Source organism: Camelus bactrianus, chromosome 27, assembly GCF_048773025.1.
Source record: "Camelus bactrianus isolate YW-2024 breed Bactrian camel chromosome 27, ASM4877302v1, whole genome shotgun sequence".
NCBI classification, from domain to species: domain Eukaryota; kingdom Metazoa; phylum Chordata; class Mammalia; order Artiodactyla; family Camelidae; genus Camelus; species Camelus bactrianus.
The window spans coordinates 18,651,582-18,671,912 of record NC_133565.1 but is presented as its reverse complement, the minus strand read 5'-3'; the positions used below and the strand labels follow the sequence as shown (position 1 = coordinate 18,671,912).

Sequence of the window (20,331 nt, the reverse complement as noted above, 5' to 3'; positions counted from 1 at the left end):
TAACCTGCTTTGGTTTCATTGAGTATTTTTAGAGTGCCATCAGATGTCCCTATATGTGGAATTTTTTTTAAAGATAACATTTTGTCTAGCTTGATCTTCATTTCTAAATGTTTTTAGAGAGTGCTTTTCAATTTTAAAGGACTTCATTAATTCCACCGATTAGAGGTCCAATGTGTGTGATGTAATCCTTTGTTAATTTATAAATATGGGCTTTTGGCATCGACATTTGAAAAAGTCAGAATCTATGTCACTTTTATTTTAGAGATATCACTTCCTCACCCTTACTCAAAAGAAGGGGAAAAAAATGCATTAGAGTGGTGAGAGCTGATGGAGTCATAGACCCTCCTTCTTAATGCTGTGTGGGCGAGGCAATGAACTCGGTGCTGTCTGAATCCTCTTGGAGGGATCTAAGAAACACATGGTGTAAAGGGACACTGCACATCTGAATTTAGAAGCAGAGAAAGAGTTAAGTGATCATCACCAATTACAGCCTCGGAGGGGGTGATTAAGAGCAAAATTGCAGGGAGGTTTTTAATTTCGCTGCCTAGAGAAGCAGCCCCCGTGGTGCCGGGCTCATCAGATCACACACATGCTCAGTCCCTTCACCCTGCACCGCCACTCAGAGCAGTTGTATCAGAAAGGGCACAAAATGGATTGTGTGGCCCAGTACCCTTTGCCGGCGGGTCTACCAGCGTCCCCTTGCCATCTTATTAGAGAGTGGGAAGGAGCAAATCAAGACTAAGTTAGGCAAGCCAATAACCTAAACAGAGAGAAGTTTAAAGGGTGACTTTGGCCAATCTGTTCAATTTGCGCAATTCCTTCGTCTTGCCAATGTGTATAAATACAGCCGTGGATCGTATTAAGACACAGGCGTTGGTTTGTTGTCATGTGCATTTTCTGCTTCAGAATTGTCTCCCAAGCCTGTTTTCTGTACTTCATCAGAAGTCGATTCACCCTGCACCAATTTCTTCCTTATGCTATGTGTAGCCCTGGATGGTAATGCATATCATACTGATAAAATGTGTGGGGATGTGAGGAGTACCTTTGAAGATGTGTGTGGCGGAGCGAACGTCCTTTGGGCTGTAATGACAGTGGCGCTCTTTGGAAGAGGGACCCTTTAGTAATGCTGCTAAGAACTCCTTCCATTTCTGCACGGCTTACCATATGCCTGATGTTGGGCCATGTATGTGACTGCATCACCTCTGATGCTGAAAACACTGGGGATGTGGGTTCTCTTATCCCCCCAAGCAATGATTCTAAACGTAGGTGAAAATAATGCAAGACAATGCTTCTCTGTAAACATTCTTGGAATGTTATGCACTACCCTTGAGGTACACTTACTGATAGGGCCACACATCCATTATTTATACAGATAAGGCCAATATAATTGAACTTCCTGTTCACATAAAAGCAGTATAAATATTTATCAATTAATGTTTAATTAACATATGGGTTTAAGCCGGTTTCTATTGGTAACATGTAACCAATGACATTGTAAAGTTTCAGAACTGTCTACCAAATGAGTGTTTGTAAAGCTAATAAGCCTATTTTTCATTTGAAAAAAAAAAATTCAGGTTGAAATCAGGATCCAGTGCACCATTTCTTATGGTTTTGCTGATAACATATTCTTGAATATGAATGTGGGCCCATACTGAAGTGTTCAATGCCTCATAATTAAATTAAGAATAATGAAATATTTTCAGGATTCCCATTAAGAACATTTACTGATGGATACAGTTTATTCTTTGCAGGCTGGAGCTTGACTTAATTCAACATTCTGATAACACTGCCCTATCATGGTAGGATGGCCCCATCAAAATAATGATAATTCTCCATTTGGTACTTTGAAAACAGCCAAATTTCTCCTTGTTTAATGGGCTCCAAATAAGTAAACTAAATTAATCAGAAAAGTCTTCAGCTTAAGTAATGATGTGTTTTCAATTCAATTTTTTTTTTTTTACTTTGTAAGTCTGTCTATTCATCACGTGCTCCAAAGGCAGATACAATGGCAATGAGGTCATTTAACTCCAGCTCAACAAAAGGTCTGCAAAGATTTATTTCACCCAGCCTTGCTTACTTTGGTGAATGTAAAATATTTTCACACTTTAAAAGCTAAAGATTTTAACTGTTCCCATTGCAAATATAGAATATTAATTATGTATTATAAAGTATATAAGTACATATACATATATGTATGCATAAAATATGTGATACACACAAGTGTAAAGTCACCGAGCATTTTAAAAACATGTTAGTAAATGTTTAAAAAAAATGACTACTGTATATAATAACCCAAGATCTTATATCCTTTATTATCTCAAAACCTTCTCTTTACATTTAATTGCATCTTTTTATTTCTTCAAGATTCTCTCCTACTTTTCATTCTAGAGTTTTCTCATTCATTAGTACACAATCCGGTCCTGATTAAGTAACTCAGAGCAGTTTATATTAAAAAACTTCCTAATGTGGGAAAAAGTTAAAGTTAAGGAAGCTGTTTTTATTTTTATTTTTGACTTTTAATTCAACTGGAATCTGTGTAAATAAACAAGGCAATAATTTCAGTTAAAATTTATTCCGTTACCTTTTGACAAATCTAAAAAATGTTCATGGAAGCATAATTCACACCTCTGATAATTCTTCTGAGGATGCAGACTGTAGCACAAAAAGCTATTTACTGATTTCAAGCTGCAGTGATATATGCTCATATGGAAAAAAAAAAACATTAAAATAAAACCACCTCAAATTACAGTTAAAAAACTTAGACTTTTAACATCCTCTTCTTTCAGTGACTACAAACAAAATACCTATAATTGGTGCTGGTTACAGTTTTTAAAGATTTCAAAATATTTATAATTAAATAGTAATGTAGCACAGATCAACCAAATGCAGAAAAATAGTTTCAAATTTTAATACGGTAGGCTCTTATTTAAATATTGAGTTAAGTTTCCTTAAAGATTGAGATTTTCACATGACAAAGTAATCTGCATCGAAATAATTCAAAGAAAACTAAAATATTTATATCTGTATTTTTCTTTAAATTACGATATGCTGTCTGTGCCTCAGGACTTTTTAAATAAGATGCAGTTCTTCTCAGTTTGCATTCAAAAAGGTGGGATCAGTAAATATTTTTCACAATTTAATACTAAAGAAGATTCACTTATGAAGAGAATTATAATGATTTTTTTAAGTTTCTAAATTTAAAATTGCAATGAGTGTTGTAATACTTCACTATGAACAATGAATCCTTTATTTTCGTAATTTACGTCTCAGGAAAGAAGAGAGATTCTTTCGTTTTTGTTCTCGATCATTGCCATTTGTCAAGTTATTTTTTATTAACTCAAATGTTAGGTTAAATTATCACACAAATTTATTTAAATGTATTTTAAGAAATACCTTTTCTTTACATTGCATAACTAAATGAAATAGAGTTCAGAACATTGTCTTTAATATTAGAAAAAAAAAATCTAAGTTCTTGTGAATCATTTAATTTTATGGAAATTTTTGAATTGAGCAATCAGACATTTAATATTTATTTAAATAGTATTAAATTATGATAATTAGAGTTTAAGAAAAACAGTGTATTTTAATGTAATAGAATTTTATTTTTCCCTGTCAGTGCTGTCAGTATTTTGATATTTAAAGATTAATTTTAGATGCACCCAATTATGTTTCTATTTGTGGACTAAAATACAGTAAAAATAAAATTAAGCTTATGCAGATTTCACAACTTTTACATAAACCATCAAAATCAGAGATTTTTTTTAGTGACAATATGCTTTTTACATTTTATGGTAATATATGAAGAAATCTTCTTCTTAATTATAATTCATACAATAAAATTCAACTACAATAGATATTCCAAAGGCAGTGAGAATAGAGAGGCAACTTGGAATATATAAGAAATGTTTTTCTTCGATATATTTAATATATTGCAGTAGTCACCTTAAAAGGCAATATCAGGAATTTGCAGAGAAAGTAAAAATTGTTGGGTTTGATTCTGATTTTATAATTTAGGATTTTAAGTCATGTATGCTATTAAAATGTATTCTATTGTAGAAAATTATACTATTTACTACTACAGTTTCTATAGCTTATAATATATACCAAAATCAAGCAAAGCAATTCAACTCTTACCTGGAACCATTCTATTGGACTTCTGTCTATATCCTTTATTATTTGTACAGACCATGCAGCAGTTGCACTTAATAAAGACTGAAAGATATTTCAAAGGTATAATTCTATTAAAATTCTAAACGACTGTCATGGTCAAGGAATAAACCAGTGAAAAAAATTTCAGCATCTTAATCTTGGTTGTCCTTAAAAAACAATGCATGACAGAGAGTTTTACCAGGAGAGGAAAAACGTTCTGAGCAGAATGAAAGTAAAATTTCTGTTTCTCATCAATTTGTGTCAATATTGAAACAAGTCTCACTCTGTTTGCCTCCTATTTATTTTTGTTGGTAAAATTATTTCATAGACATCTGCAAGATTCATTTTATTTGCTTTGTGTGTTTGAAAAGTTACTTAAGTATTCTCAGACAAAGAGTAATAGTTTTTAAAAATAAGTAGCAAACATTTAGTAAAGAATTACAAGTTTTTTCTTTCTTCAATTTATAGATTTTTTGGTTATCCGTTGATTATACTGAAATAACATTTTTAAAAGGCAAAATTTCCAAAAGTAAATCGTGTTTTTTGCCATTTGCTCTTCTCTGTTCTTTTATTTTAATTTCTTGGCATATAAGAATTGGCTTTCTTCATAAAAATTTGTTTAAACACTTTTTTCTTTGAGTGCCAATATTTACAAATCCCCCCCAAAAAAACATTGCAATGTGTAAATATCTGGTCTCTTTGCATAAACTATTTTGATAGTTTAACATTTAGATACATTGATAAATACTAAACTAATATTCCAGAACAGATACCTGAATATTTTTCATGTAAACTGAACATTTTATGCTGAAAAACTAAAAGTTATTGACACTCTAAGACAATTTTAATTATTTCAATATCGAGTCTATGACTAATTTATGACTTAAGCGTAGATTGCTCACAGTGCAAAATTTTTCAGTAAGGTAATTAGTGTAATTAATTAATTATTCCATAATTGAAATGCAGGTTAACAAACTTCTACATATAAAAGTTTTAAAAAATGTCCTTCATTCAAACTGTGAACTCTAAGCCTATAAAACTCTTCAAAGAACCCCAAGATATCAAGCAATCTTTTATTTAGCTAAACCTACCCCCCACCTTCACTCTTATTCATACTTAAATACTCAGTATGCTCACAGCTTGGAAAAAAGCTAGAAAGCCTTAATGGATCACTGATTTTAACTAAAGAGGTAGGTGCATATCCCGTATAAATGAATTCAAAACAATTTTTGTTTTAGCATTAATAGTTTTCATCAAATGAAAACAAGCTTCTTAGTGTTGGAGAGAAAAGTATTGAATGGGATACTTATTAACATACCTTTTATTTTAAACTCAAGGACAAACATTCTAAAACAATATCTATTACATTGGAACAATGGTGCGTTTTCTCCCCCCATTTTCTAATATTCCAGCAGTGGACTTCTTTTGAGCAAAGGGTAACATAACCAAAGTACAAAGCAAAGGATTCAGTAAAAACAGCAGGAATAGGTAAAAATCAATGTGAGGAAAACAATATTTAATCCTGTCATAGTTTAAAGCTAATGGGGTGAACATGGTTTAAGCCCTTCATTCTTCATGAGGCATATATTCTCTGTTTAGGTGAAGCCATGGAAAGTGTATGTACTATTAAACATAATGGAGATTTGAATTTTCATCTGACTGATACAGAGGTAGCCTGCCTTGAAGATGCCCTTACATTTAGGTAAAGTTAGTATAATTAACAGCAAGAGTAACTTCCAATGTCATGGGAAGCTTTTTCAAGATTAAAAAGTGTCAAAATCTGATAGTGCTTTATCATTTTTTTATTTCTTAAATATCTGCATAATCTCTTTGAGAAGACATACACACTTTTAAATGCACACCTCCTTTTCTCTGAATAACCCTGAACGTCAAACATTTCTTTATAAATATATTTTTTCTAGCTTTGGAAAATACATGGCATTCCGGAAACTGGTGATGAAATAAATTATGTATCTTGACAAAAACAGTGAAAAGGACAATTTCCATTTTTAGCTAAAAGAGGAACTTCAACAGAATTAATTCAGGAATGATAAAAATCACTCTAAAATAGTCCAGCATTCTTCTTTTTTTAAAAAAAATTGTTAATATTGGAAACATAAAACCAATCATGAAACAGAGTCATAATCATTTGCACAATATTGATCTTGTAATTACCCCTTGGAGGACAAAAATGTATTTTTTAATGTGTGATTGTGAGATATCACCAAAGGAAAATGTTTGCAACAAGTGTCATTATTCTTTAAAAAGCATTTCCCGTATTTACTACGTAAGGTTGATTCAATTGCTGAATTGTGCAAAAATGTTTTTCACAAGAAATGCCAATTTCGCTTTCTTTTTTCCAAATGGAGTTTTAAAAAATGGTATTACTGATTGTACTAATTAAAAGAACTCTTCTCATATCTTCTCTGCCCTCTTCGTGTTCACTACCTTGTCACCTTTTAGCAGTTTGGTTTGGGAGTTTTCAGAGGTGCCCTCCCTGTAGTAATGACACATCATTCCAAGGTATTGTCAAGTCCAACCCAAGTAGTAGTCACACATCAAGGAAGACAGGAGCAGTTTCTTTTTTTAACCTTCTCAGTAAAAACAGGTAAGGGCATGAACGAGTATATTATGACCCCAGTGCGTCTGTGGCTTTTGAATCTGACACCTGTCAGATAAAAACAAGCTAGAGATGCTCTTATCAATTACAGGAGATCACCAATTGCACCGGGATGTTGGAATGATGAGGAAGGCTTATATCTTCCTTTTTTTAAAGGATGCTATCTGCCGCTATTAGAAGGGGCTGAGAAAAAGACATTGAAGTGCTTTTAGGAAAGAAAAATCTACAAAAAATAGTTTTGAAAGCATCTAGTTTCCCTTTCTGTAGCAAATGGTGATTTAGGGACCAAAAGCTTTCATTAACATCTAAGACTATAGTCAGACAACAGAGCATAACATAACATAACATGGCAAAAAGAAGCACGAATACCAACTAGTATTAAAGATCTCAACCATCCCAGTTAACTAATTAAAGAGCAACAGTTGGGATATTAAGGAATATCCTGAATCAAACAGAATTTAGTTTCCCATTATTTCTCTAGAATCAAATTTTATTCCCTAACCTTGTTACGGAAAGCTAGTAAGTCAGATACTTTTCTTCATGTACAAAAACAGTTCTTAAGGGAAAGGAAAATCTTCTGCTAGTGAAAACGAGAAAATTGTGTCGTCTGTTCTTTTCTCTAATTTACATGATTTCTTTTAAATAAAATCATTTACTCAGTGACAGTAAATGCAACCAGCAGATGTTTAGTTATTTGCTGAAGCAAGACAGTATATTAACTGATGGAAGTATCAATTGCAGTTATTAAAATAGACACTGTTTAGGAGAACTGTGGGATTCAGAAATAATTATTCATATAATCAGAAATTGGAAATGAGTCAACAGGAATTGTTCTGGAATAAAAAAGTCATTTGAAGTGACTTCATGTATGGTTCTACCAAACTATATCCAATGTACATAATATAAACATTACATTTGCTGTTTTATTTCTAAGATCATACTGGGATCTTTGAGACAGATTGAATTTGGTGCAGATAAAAATCCAGGTTAATTACATGTATCTTATGGCAACAGTTTATTTGAATATCTTCAAGGCTGGATATGCTTCAGAGTTTAATGTTTCTTAATTATTATCTTCCATATAAATCTGGTCAAATTGTTGCACATCATTTGACGGGACTCATGAGCAAATCTTAAATGTTATGTATAGAGAAGACGCCTAGGATTTGCTGATTGTGGGCAGCCATGTAATTCTCCCTCTTACGTTTAAAAGTATAACATAGGAGAGAATATCAGAATAGTCATATACTAAAGAAACTCAGAATAAATTATTACATTATCTGAGAACAGAAACTCCTCTGTGAACATATTCCCCAGAAATTAGCATCACTACTGAACTGTTACTTGGATTCAGCCCATCTGAGAGCTTTGAAAACTACTTTGAACAACATAACTCCATAAAAACAAAACAAAAAACAAACAAAAAAACACCATCACCAACCCCTGCAAATTAACAACAGTTTTGTTAATCAAGGATTTCATCTCCACATGAAACCAAGGCCAAATTAGGAAGTCTGTGATGCTGAGATGCACAAAAACATTTGTTAAGCGAAGTCAAAATTAATGACAAACAAAACCAAGTTTCCTTTGTGGCTTATTTTCAGGCAGCTGCATCTAAATATAAAAGAGCCATCAAAGAAAGATATCCATTAATTATTAACTCAGAACAACTTCAGAAAGCAGAGCCCTTAAACCTCCATTGACATCATTCTGCCAGGCTCCTAATCTCTGCAAGTTGTTGGTAAGAGTTGCATTAAACACAGCATGCCACCGATCCCGCCTTTACCAACTGCAGCTCCAGAGCTGTGCGCTGCAGCCCGCAGTTGCACACGAGAGAAACCACACTTTCTGTAGAGACATCTTTAAGAAACGTTTACAATCTCACATTTTGAATAATCTCCAGGGTTACTTTACCTCTCTCAACCGCACAATAGGGTGTCAATAGCCTAATGGCAACACACACGATGAAGAAATGCATCCTTTTTTTTTTTTTTTCCTGTGGAAGCACAGAACTAACCGTCTTAATTAAAAAGCTGTGCCACCCTGTAACTTAACGCAGCTAAATCTGTAGATCGTTCCTGGACTTTTTCATCACAGGATACAGGCTCTTAGACAAGTGATGCTGATAAAATGTGGACAATAATAAGGTTGTTACATAAGCTGGTAAAATAATTTAGGTTATTAAGTATTATTATTAGTGTTTCAAGAAGTTTTTCATGGCAGTTAAGTACTTTTCAATTTGTAAGAGATTTGGGCCCTACTGCAAATATCAAGTGAAATTGAATTCCTGTGAAAATCACCTTTTAATCTATGTTAATGTTTATGATTGTAAGTTTATATTCCTACTCTGGACTTATAAAATTCTGTGGCCAAAATATACAGAAACAAGCTTTTTCATTCATTTTGAATTTTTGTAATTTGGCATCATCACAGTCAGCTAATTTACTATTGCCGATTAGTGCAAAGGACAGAGAAATAAAACACTCATTCAGCATGTTTCCAACCTGAATATGAACCGAGGTTGAGAGAACACTTTCAAAAATACCTTAAATTGGAAGGAAAAATGAACATGTATGTAGAGAAATATGATCCAAAATTCTGAATGTTTGAGGTACTCTGCCGATATGTCTCTGTAGAAAGAAAACATAGAACTCCTGTGGCTGGAGTTCCTCCTTATCCTACATTCATCTCTCTTTTTCTCATTCTTTCTGTCTTCTAAAAACTTACCAGAGTACTGACGAACATCATTTAACCACAGTTAAGTGTTTAACAATCATTAGGCCTCATGGAAAATACCACCACGTTTGAATAAAAACATGAAAGCAGTTAACAGTGTTGAGAACAGATAACACGCATTTATTAGATCAAGTTGATTTGCCATAAACTTCCCCCCTCTCCTTTCAGTTATCCTCCATCTGACCACCTGCAAATGCTTCCGATCATCTCTTGATATCACAGAACTCGAATTACTAACAATCAGAATGTTAACTTGTCAAACCAATACCAAAAGCACAGGATGAGGAAAAGTGTGGATCTGTGTGATGATTTCACATTGAAAGGTTTTATCTCTTTACTCTATTTGATTAAAGGCCTGGTATTGAGTGAAGCAGCAAATCCTGAAGAATAATTAGTGGCTGTTGGTTTTGTTCCCCACGCCCCCACCGCCCCCCTCCCCTTTCTAAATGAAAGCTTAAATGGGGAAAATGGAATGTCGGTCAGAAACTGGTTCATACCCATCATAATAATTATAATCTATTAGAATTAAGCCATAATCATTAGAATTTCTTCTTTTCTCCTACCTTTGATGGCCTGTTTCATCTGTTTCATTAAAGCTGTAATTTTTAGAGATGCTCTCGGTGTCCCTACGTTTTCATCAGTGTCTAAGCCTAAAGGGAGGCCATAGCTGTTTGCCTATAGGAATATATGTTAATACATTAGTTACTCGAAGCAAGCAACTTTTGCAATATGTATGTCTGGGTGTCTATAGCTGTCTTTATTTGGGTCTGTCCAGCATTTTGTTGTGTTCTACTTCTGCCCGGCAGCTGGACCCTGACCTTCAAGTTCTTTTTTTTTTTTTTTTTTTTAAGAAAAAGAAAAAAAAAGAGAATTCTTTTCAGATTCCAAGTTCCCCCCTTCTTACCCTCCCACTGACACTATCCTATTCAGGACTGGAGATAACTTTATTCATCTACACATCATTGTATTAAATTCAATAGGCAGACTGCTTCAACATCGCCTCAGAGCTGGACAGGAGAGTTATGTCTTCATTTCCCACCCCCCCTCCCCCACTCCCAGCCCCCAATGCAATGAGTTTTGTTTTTTTTTTACCACCGCCTTTTCAGGCATGAAATGAACATAGTTACAAAAAATAATTTCAAACAAGTGTTTTACTACTCTGTTGGGTCACCATAGATATATTTCCCAGCCAACTCCTCAACTGGATGGAATACATTATCACCAGGCGGAGTGGCTTAGAATCTTCTCTAGTATAACACATGCTGGAAAGGAAGGAGGGGATTCGTTTATTCATTAAGTCCCATAAACTGCTGATGTAGATTTTGATGAAAAATGTGCTTGCATCCCAAGTGTTTGCTTTAGTGTAAAATGAGGAGCATTGCACCTGATAAAGCGACACCATTGCACAGATTACACAAAGAGCTGAAGGGGAGAATTCTGCTGCCCCAGCAGCCAAAAGCAAATATCCTGTTCTCAGAAAACAAAACATTATGTCTGTCTTCTGATCAGTTTCGAAAGAGAGAAGAATTAAGGCTTTTTTCACCCTCCAGGCTCTACAGCACTTTGATTTCACTTTTGGGAGTTTGGAACTGTAAAAGAAGAAAAAAAAAAAAAGAACTTGCTTAATGTCAGAAACATCAAATAATGGTTTGATGTTGGACATTCTTGCTACAAAACCTTGCTACTGTCTTTAGTCAGGAGGACTGAGTATCAGATTAGTGTTTGGGGTGGGAACTGGCTCTCAGACGTGGATTCTGAAGAGGGCAGGCAGCCGGCTGTCATAGACAAAATAGTTCGTTTCTTCCCAAGTCGGGTTTCTTTTTAAAAACTTCCTGAAACGTCCTTCTAAAACAAAACAGCTTTTTGGATTCCGATGTTTAAAAAGCCACAACAAAAATCGTGGTCAAAACAGCTCTAAACTCAACCGTGTTTCCTTGTCCATTCCTGGGACACGCCCCTCCCCATATCAGAATGCAGAGCTTGAAAGAAAGTTGAATGATTAAAATTAAACAGAGCATCTGAAGTCCTCAAACCAGCTAGCCGTTATAAAGCCCCTAGACCCTGAAGATAGAAAAGCAGAAAGATCTTTTTAAAAAGCAGACTTGTACTGTTGACGAGATGTTTTCTACTCCAGCTCCTATATGTTTATGTAGAGGGTGTTGCAGACATTTGGAAGGATTTGGGAGTTTCTAAAGAGAGAAGTTTATACATTAGGGCTGCAAGTTGCAAAACACTGTTGATATTCAAATGTTTATTGTGCAAAATCTGGGATAAGCTGCAGCGTGAGGGCCCCTTTAAGTGCCTACAACTCTTGCTAATTCCCCTCAGCATTGAGGCGTGCACAAAGGCCTTAATCCAATTCCACTTTTTTTTTTTTTCAGAAAGCCTATGCTATTTTCTCTCGCATAAACTAACAACACTACCCCATCACACTGCAGAGTGGGTCAAAGAAAAAGCACCCTCTGTTTATACTTCACCAACACTTTGTGTTTCTTGGGCAAGCAAGGCAAGGAACTTTAAGTGGCTCCCTAGGCCCCAAGACATCTTTGAGGGGGGAGAAAAATAGTCTTCAGACATGGAGGAGGTGGTTCTTAAAGATAAAAAATGTACTGGCATTTTTGTCTTCTGTTTTCTGTGAAAAAAAATTGATTTCTGGAGCCTTATTCTTTTTTTTTTTTAATTGAAGTATAGTCAGTTACAGTGTGTTAATTTCTGGTGTACAGCACAGTGATTTGCTTAAACATACATACATATATATATACATATATATATATTCCTTTTCATATCCTTTTTCCTTATAGACCATTACAAGGTATTGAATCTAGTTCCCTCTGCTATACAGCAGGGCCTTGTTGTTTATTTTATATATAGTAGTGTGTATCTGCAAATCTCAAACTCCCAATTTATCCCTCCCCATTATTCTTAAATTCTGATTTAGATGATAGAAATCGGGCTTGCTTTGATGAGGAAGGATGCACATTTTGATGAGGTGGTATTATTTTTCTCCAAGACTGTTGGTGCTACCTCTTTTTCCCTCCCTCTCTCTGTACCTTCCTTTCTATCCGCAATCTCCCCATCACAACCCCCCAGTACAATCTCCAGTTATGATTTCCTGCAGATTTCTTGAGGTCATGTAGACAAGTCTCATGATTTGCGTTCTCTGGGTTACTAGTTCCCTTTAGCAAAATGAGAAACTGATTCAGCCCCAATTTTAGGCATTTTTTTTCACGCCTGTAATTTTGGTGGTTGTTTCTAATTTCAGGTGAAAATTCTGCTAACGAATAATTACACCTGCTGTTGGCAGTGGAAATCCGGCATTTGCCTCTGATTGTGAGTCCACAAGTGACCAATTACTCTAGTAATTAAGAAACTATAGGTGTAATTAGAAATGACCATGATTTTGCCCCAGAAGTGAATTCTAGTGATGGACTAGGAAACCACAGTGAGAATGAATATCTGTCCATTGCAGAGTTGTTCTTTGGCAATTGGTGCTACTCAAAATTGAACCACACAGAATTCTGTGTCCCGATGAGAGAAAATGATGCCTTGTTTCTACTGATTTCTATTCATGATGTCAAACTGAGGAAGCTCACTTTGGCTACTTTTGAATATTTCCACATTTCTGCAAAATCTATGAGGAGAAATTTTGGTGGGCAGATCTGAAGAACTTGTGTTTGAAATTGAGGCAACAGATCTTAATGTATTTGTTCAGATAGATGACTATGTTCAGTAAGCCTCTACAATAGAAAACAAGATGCATTTGATGCAGAACTTAATGGATCTTTAAGAAACTAATCTTTGTAGCAAAAGAACATCGCCACACAGTGCAAGATTAACCTACGGCAGCATTGGGTCATTTGTCTAATGAATCAAGCCAAATATTTGAAATGGTGTCTCTCTTTCAGTAGATCATAGGAGCTGCCATCAACTGTCTACAAGGCACTCCAAACTAAACCCTGAGCGGCTGGAAGAAGACATTTTATATGAGTTTGTGTAAGAAGAGAATAAGTCAATGGTTTCTCGCAACCTAAATCAATCACATTTTAAGGTCTGGGACAACAAATCCGCTGACTTCTGAGATTGTATATTTATTAAAGCGTAAGAACCACAGTCTACTTTCTACTTTTAGGATTTCCTGATGATTTGTATCTTTGAAATTATTTTCAGATTCCTTCAGCGAGTAGGAAAAAAAAGGCTGCTGTGAAACAGCGAAACGGTGAACAATTCGGACATCATGAAGCAGAGCAAATCCCGTTTGAATCTGGTCTGTGATCTAATGGTCAGCTCTTACACTATCAAAATTAAATCACTTATGTAATTAGCATGGTTTTCATCCTTGCAGGCCTTCTCAGCAGACAGGCCAAAGACCCGAATGAGTATAGAATCGGATTTCTCTTTTTGCCTCATGAGGTCACTGGTGGAGGCACAGCTGTGTTGCAGTGAGTGGGGCCAAATCTCCTCTGCTGAGAAAGAGTGACGGGGTCACGATTTCTCCTAAAATTGGTGGTGATGTAACTTAAAGATGGAGGCTGGGAAATGTTACTCTTTTAGCTTAATAGAAAATGACTTTGGTTTGTAACAAAATGTAACACGCAGCCTAAATGGTGAATACTTCTGACATAAGTGAACAATGCAAATCCCATTTAAATCTGGCCTGGAGTGGTTGGTCAGTTGGGTAATTAGCAAAAATATGTATATGTGTGTGTGTGTGTGTGTGTGTGTATACATATACACACATATACAGCCTTTTATTTTTTTTTTTTTTTGAGATTTTTCATTAGTTGGGCCAAAGATCTGAATGAAGTATTCCTTTCCTCAGGGGAGAAAAACAAGCAAAGAAGGAAAGAAGGAAGGAAAAACATATTTGAAGGCAAGGTTAAAATCAAGCATTTAGTCACTAAAATCTACTACAGAGAACAACTGGAGGAAAAACAATGGTTTTGAGCTACTTTGTTTTAAAAGATCATTTCTCTTTCAAGTAACCCCCCAGTTCCATTTACCAAGTGAAAGGAGTGGAGATGGAGTTAATTACAGGGAGTCAGGCTATCCCAAAGCAGTATCTTGTCAGCCTCTGCATCGTAATCTGAAACTCCAAAGCCTTCATGACAGGCAGGCTGCAAATGAATATGAAGCTTCTGGGAGGAGGAAGGTAGAGCTCAGTGGTAAAGCGTGTGCTGAGCGTGCACGAGGTCCTGGGTTCAATCCCCAGTACCTCCAGAAAATAAATAATTAAAATTAATTACCCACTCCCCCACCAAAAAAAAAAAAAACCAAAACAAACAGGAAGAAAGAATATGAAACTTCTGGTTGGACATAGAAACTAGACTATGCATGTCCGACCTAAAGTATGTTTACTTTTGTTGTTTTTTCACTCAAAATAAGGCCACTGCTCAACTGGGCCAGAACGCAGCACTTGTAGGCATGGAGAACCCCTAAAATGTTTGGTATTGAAGGTTTTCACGTATAAACAGTCTCCAGTACTCACAAGTTAAAAAGTGGCATAATGACATTTTCCCACTAAAACGTAGCAGTTTTTAAAAATTTTATTATTATTTTTTAAGTTGAAGTATAGTCAATATACAATGTTGTATCCATTTCTGGTGTACAGCATACTGTTTCAGTCATGCAGATACATGCATATATTCCTTTTCATATTATTTTTTCATTATAGGTTACTACAAGATACTGAATATAGTTCTCTATGCTAGATGATAGAAACTTGTAAAATGTAGCATTTATTTTAATTCAGCATAAAATGTATCACATTAAAAAGACAGTGATGGAGCAAGATGGGACTTCTGGTTGACAAACGGCATGAGATGACCCTTATCCGTTTTCTTTTTGCTCCTTTAGCTCAAGTCCAGCAGCCTTCCTGTTGAGCTGGTGGTCAGGCAATCTCTGCCTTTATGAAGGGTTTTTTCGCCAGCTTCCCCATGCTCCAGAGTTGCTTGAAGTCTGGGTTGTGATGTAGCGCCAAGGCACTGGGAATGCCCTCTCAGCCACCCGACACTGGTCCTCGGGTCACATCTGAATACTGTCATGCCCAGGGTCCTCCTCACAGTCACTTCAGTCGAGGGGCTCGGTGGCTTTTCTATCAGGTTTGGGATGTGGGTGAATCACGGATAAGGCTGGGAGGCCTTTGGTGGGGTCTCCCCTCTGAGGTCCTGCTGCCTCAGGCAGGGCACGGTCTCCCCCATCAGAGGCACTGCCCCCAACACTTGCTTTCTTTCAGCCTCAATAAAATCTCTGCTTCATCCTTCCCTTTAACCACACACCCTTCTTCCTGTTCTCTCCGGGGATACACATGTCTTCCAGGGTTGCTGACTCACATTCCTTCAGGAGCGAGCCTGTAAGGATAAGTAAGTGAAGTAGGTTAGTGTGAAACAAAGGAGGGGTGGGGACTGTAGTGAATTAGAGAGTAATTGAACGTCTAAAGCCTCTCGCATTCAATTCAAAACACACAAACACACGCACACACACATACCCATGTGAGAATCTCAGCTTGAAATCCTTTGTTTAATCTTTTTTAAAATATAGGAAGAACCCTTGAACATCTACTTTCAATTCTATGAAACTCCTTGAGGCAGAGAAATACAAAAATAACTAAAAGACCTACTCCAGCTGAGATCACGGTGCTGGAGAAAGTCAAGGGGAAATACATAAAATAATATTTTAATAAATTATTAGGCAGTAAAAATAGTAATCACTACTTTTGTGTGTTTTTTCTTAACCAACTCTGGTGTGTTAACACACTTAGAAATTTTATTCAATAATGACTTTGGGTGCCTATTATTTACCTTGGTCCCTGGGGGGCAGTGAGGAAGATACAAATATATACAGTTCCCAGGGAGTCAATATCATGTGTTGGGAACAGTCACAGCTAATAAGAAATCTTTGCATCACAAGTAATTTACACGTAGCACTTTATCTTCAAAACAACTGAGGGAGGCATGTTTATTATGCCCATTTTACAGATGAGAAAACTGAGTCACAAATAGGCTTAGTAAGTAACTTGTTTAAGGTCACAGGGCTGGTAAGGGGCAGAGATAGGAGTAGATTGCTGTTTGGTCTGACCTCATTTCCTGGGAATTTTCACTATCCCTGTGACTCTAATTATCTAGATCAAAATATATTTACAGGACTCAATTCTGTTTTTCAATATGCAGGCCGGCACTAGCAGCAGCCTGGAAAAGAGTTACTTGTTCAAATTTATGCTGGTGTGAAGGCAGGAATCCAGCTGCCAGGGCTCCGAGATGGCCCCAATCCAGAGCCTTAGGTGGCCGCCAAGTCAGCCCCCCAAAGATGCCCCCTGGAGTGCTCTCAGCTCCCCCAGCCACTCCCCCTTTCTAATTGCAACACGTCAGTTCTATTCACAGGTGGATCAACCAGCAAAGGCTCATTTAAGCCCTCCTCTCAAACACTTTCTCTCACCTTCTAAACTCGAAAGGGGGCAGAAAGAGACTCACAAAAGCCTCTTCTTCCTGAAGCCCTTGTAATAGGCTCATTAAGCACCCGCCTGGGCTTGTTATAAAATACTTTGGAAGCAGCCCGTAAGAAGCTGACTGTTTGTAACAGATAATATCAAATTGGAGAAACATGTAAAAGCACATACAAAAACAGTAAAATGAGATGTGCTCTAATGATACCAGCCAAACAAGCAGGGAAGTAATTAGTCACTCCATGTACATAATTTGGGATTTGTAGTAGAGCTAATTTTATGGGAAGCCGTGTCAGCTTCTAACTTTGGTGTTTTGTGTATGGGGTAAATAAGAGATGTCCTATGGAGAATTCTGTAGCGTAGGAAACTAAACAATGCAGCTGTTTCATTACGGTAGTCACACATAGTATTTATTAAACATTGTTCTTAAGCCTCTCTTAAAAGATGCTGTAAGGTGTTTTGATTATGTTTTTCCTTTCATCAGATATGAATTTATGTTATACAAACTGGTTTAATTCTAAATAAAAATTTTTATAATACAATGAGTGATACTATTCATGTTTTGTGACGTTAATGCTAAAAATCTTTTTTTTTTTTTGATTCAGAATTAATACTCAAAGTGTCTTATCTTCTGCGGAGGACTTTGAAATGGATGATAGACAAACAATTGATCGTTGATTACCTTGTGGAAAACTACATTTTGAAGGAAGTTATACTCTGAGGAAGAATTCCTAAATTTGGGGAGATAATTCAGTTTTTCCATTGTTATCTGTAAAATAATCCTCAGCTTATGTAAAAATATTATTATACTCATTTTGATGATTTTTGATCAAAAATGTCTTATTCCTCAGAAAACTATAGGTATAATCTCCTTGGAAATGAAACATTTTCTATGTCTAAAAATATAAAAAAGATCAAAAGATATTTTTATACACCTCGTCAGAGAACCATTAGTGTCAATATTATTGAAATAACTTTTGATATCTTAAGTGCTTGTTTTTAAGCATAATTTATGTAAGACCTTATTTATTTCATTCATTTGTCAGTTAGATAAATACATAAACTATATATTCCTATTTTTGCTACTCCCCCCCATTATAAGCTATTTAAAATTGCTCTTATATGCTTAAACTTTGCTCCTTGGCCTCTGATTTGGGCTTCAAGGGGGTCAAAAATTGGACAGGAGGCAATTTTGTGTCAAGATTGGTACCTGACCCTGAGTGGGGACACCAGATAGCTCTGGGTCTTCCCCTGCCACATATATCCATGGACACATCCCAGTATGTCCTCTGTATCCACATCTGTCACATGACAGGGTTGGAAAAATAATTCCTACTTTGACTTTCAGCCCCCAATTCTATTTTTATATTGTGATCGGAGTAAAGTGTATACACATACGACCTACCATAGATTTTCAAGCTGAACAAACTTACGAATCACTCTAACTTTGGAGGAGAGGATGACTTAGTAAAAATAACTGTAAACAATTAAAAAATTATAGGATGTTTTGCATCAGGTGATGCTGGATGGTGAACAGATTCCTCCCTTTGAAAACTGTGCTGTAACATCACACCTTTTGTTTATAATATACTTTTTACTGGACAAAGTCTATTCACGTGGGAAGATCTCCTTTCAGACAATTGGACAAAGAATATACATATCCTTTGACCCAATAAATAAAATCCACTTGTAGTCATTTTTTCCCACAGATATAAACACACATGTGTGCAAAGATGTTTAGTTAAGCATAGACACTGAACCGTTGTTCGTTAACAGCAAAAGATTGGAAACAAGCTACATGTGCATTAATAGAGAACTGCCTAGTTAATCATGATCCTTCTGTTTAATGAAATGCCTGACACTGAAATAAGCGGGGCTTTCCTATAAGGGCAGGTAAAGAATTATCTTCAAGACGGATTATTAGGAGAAAAAAGCAAAGTGCAAAAAGCGGTATGCAGAGTACACTGCCATTCACTTTTTTTAAAGTTTAAGTATAGACATACACATATCACCCATATTTTACTTGTTTATAATGTCTCTAAGAGGTTACCTACAAATATGGTAACCATGGTTGCTTCAGGAAAGAGAACCCAGAATCCAAGGATAGTGATAGAAGACCATCTTACCTTTTACTGTGTTCTAATTTGTACCTTTTAAAATTTGTACTCTGTGCATCCAATACTTGTATTTTAAAAAGCAATAATAGAATCCAATATTAAGTGTTTAGTATTACCAGGTATTTGTTCTAATGCTTATATATGTATTAATTCAGTGAATCTTTCTAATAACCATATGAGATTAGAACTGTTACTATCACCCCATTTAGCAGATAAGAAAAATGAGGCAGGAACAAGGTAAACCAGTTATCCAAGCTCACATGGACAATAAGTTGTTTATAAGCACTTGGCACCCTCCTCCTTAAAGCTCTCTGTCTAAAGTTTTAGAAGCAACTTCACAAATGCTGTATATATATCTTATATATATATAGGCTTTTTGAAGTCTCCTGACTTTAATAGGACCACCTTTTTCCACTATAAATGCCACTCCGTCAAACAGTATTGTATACAGTTTTGCCCAACATCAAGGGTGAGTGGTGGCCCTTCGACCCATCCAAGAACAGCCGAACCCACTTGGAGATGCCTCTGTCCCTGGTCCAGTTCTTCTGTGCATGAATTCTCAGCGTCCCCTCATTTAGCCAAAAGTTCAACTTTTACTGTCTGCTCATTAATATAACGTACATGTTTTTCTTCAAATGCTGCAAGTTCTTGCCTTACAAATTTAAACATCTATTTTTTTAATTGAACACATCATTTTTCTAAAATATTATCCCAAATGCACGTTAGTCTGAGCACCCAGGTAATTCTATAGACTACCTGCTTTCTCAGAAACAAATATAATTTTAATTTGGTCATAAATACAATGATAATTAAAAGCCAATTCTCCACCCTACCCCTAAATCGGTACTTCATTCCTTCTCACAACCACCATTAAAGAGAACATCTCATTATTTACAGACACACTATTCACAGCCTTAATAGAAATTTAAGAAAATCAATTTTGTTAATTGATGGATACAGAACTCCGTGCATTTAGCAATGATGAGTGTACTAGACAAAGTGGAGGAAGGAATAGATAAATTAACAATTAGGAAAGGCCGTTTCTCTTTTGTCCTTCCTAGTCTCTTATTTAGGAATTGACTTAACGGCATGAGACTGTTTCTAGGTTATTTAATTACTTGCCAGCCGCTGCTTCAGCTTGACTCGTCCCTGCTGGTCAGCTTCTAAGCTCAGAGATTACTTTCGTGGTGCTTCCCTCCTGAATGGGCAAGAGCACTTTTGCTCTTAGATTTCTCACCTTTGGTGACCTGGAGCTCAGTTTGTCATTAAAA

The 20,331-nt window shown here is 35.9% G+C and overlaps 1 long non-coding RNA gene across 1 annotated transcript; it reads left to right on the top strand.

Annotated features, from left to right (window-relative positions):
* The first annotated feature begins 12,378 nt into the window (after positions 1–12,378).
* LOC141575269 (uncharacterized) lies at positions 12,379–19,175 on the top strand. Its single transcript, XR_012502735.1, has 2 exons — positions 12,379–13,784; positions 17,549–19,175. It is a non-coding gene; the product is annotated as an uncharacterized LOC141575269 (long non-coding RNA).
* Positions 19,176–20,331: the final 1,156 nt, after the last annotated feature.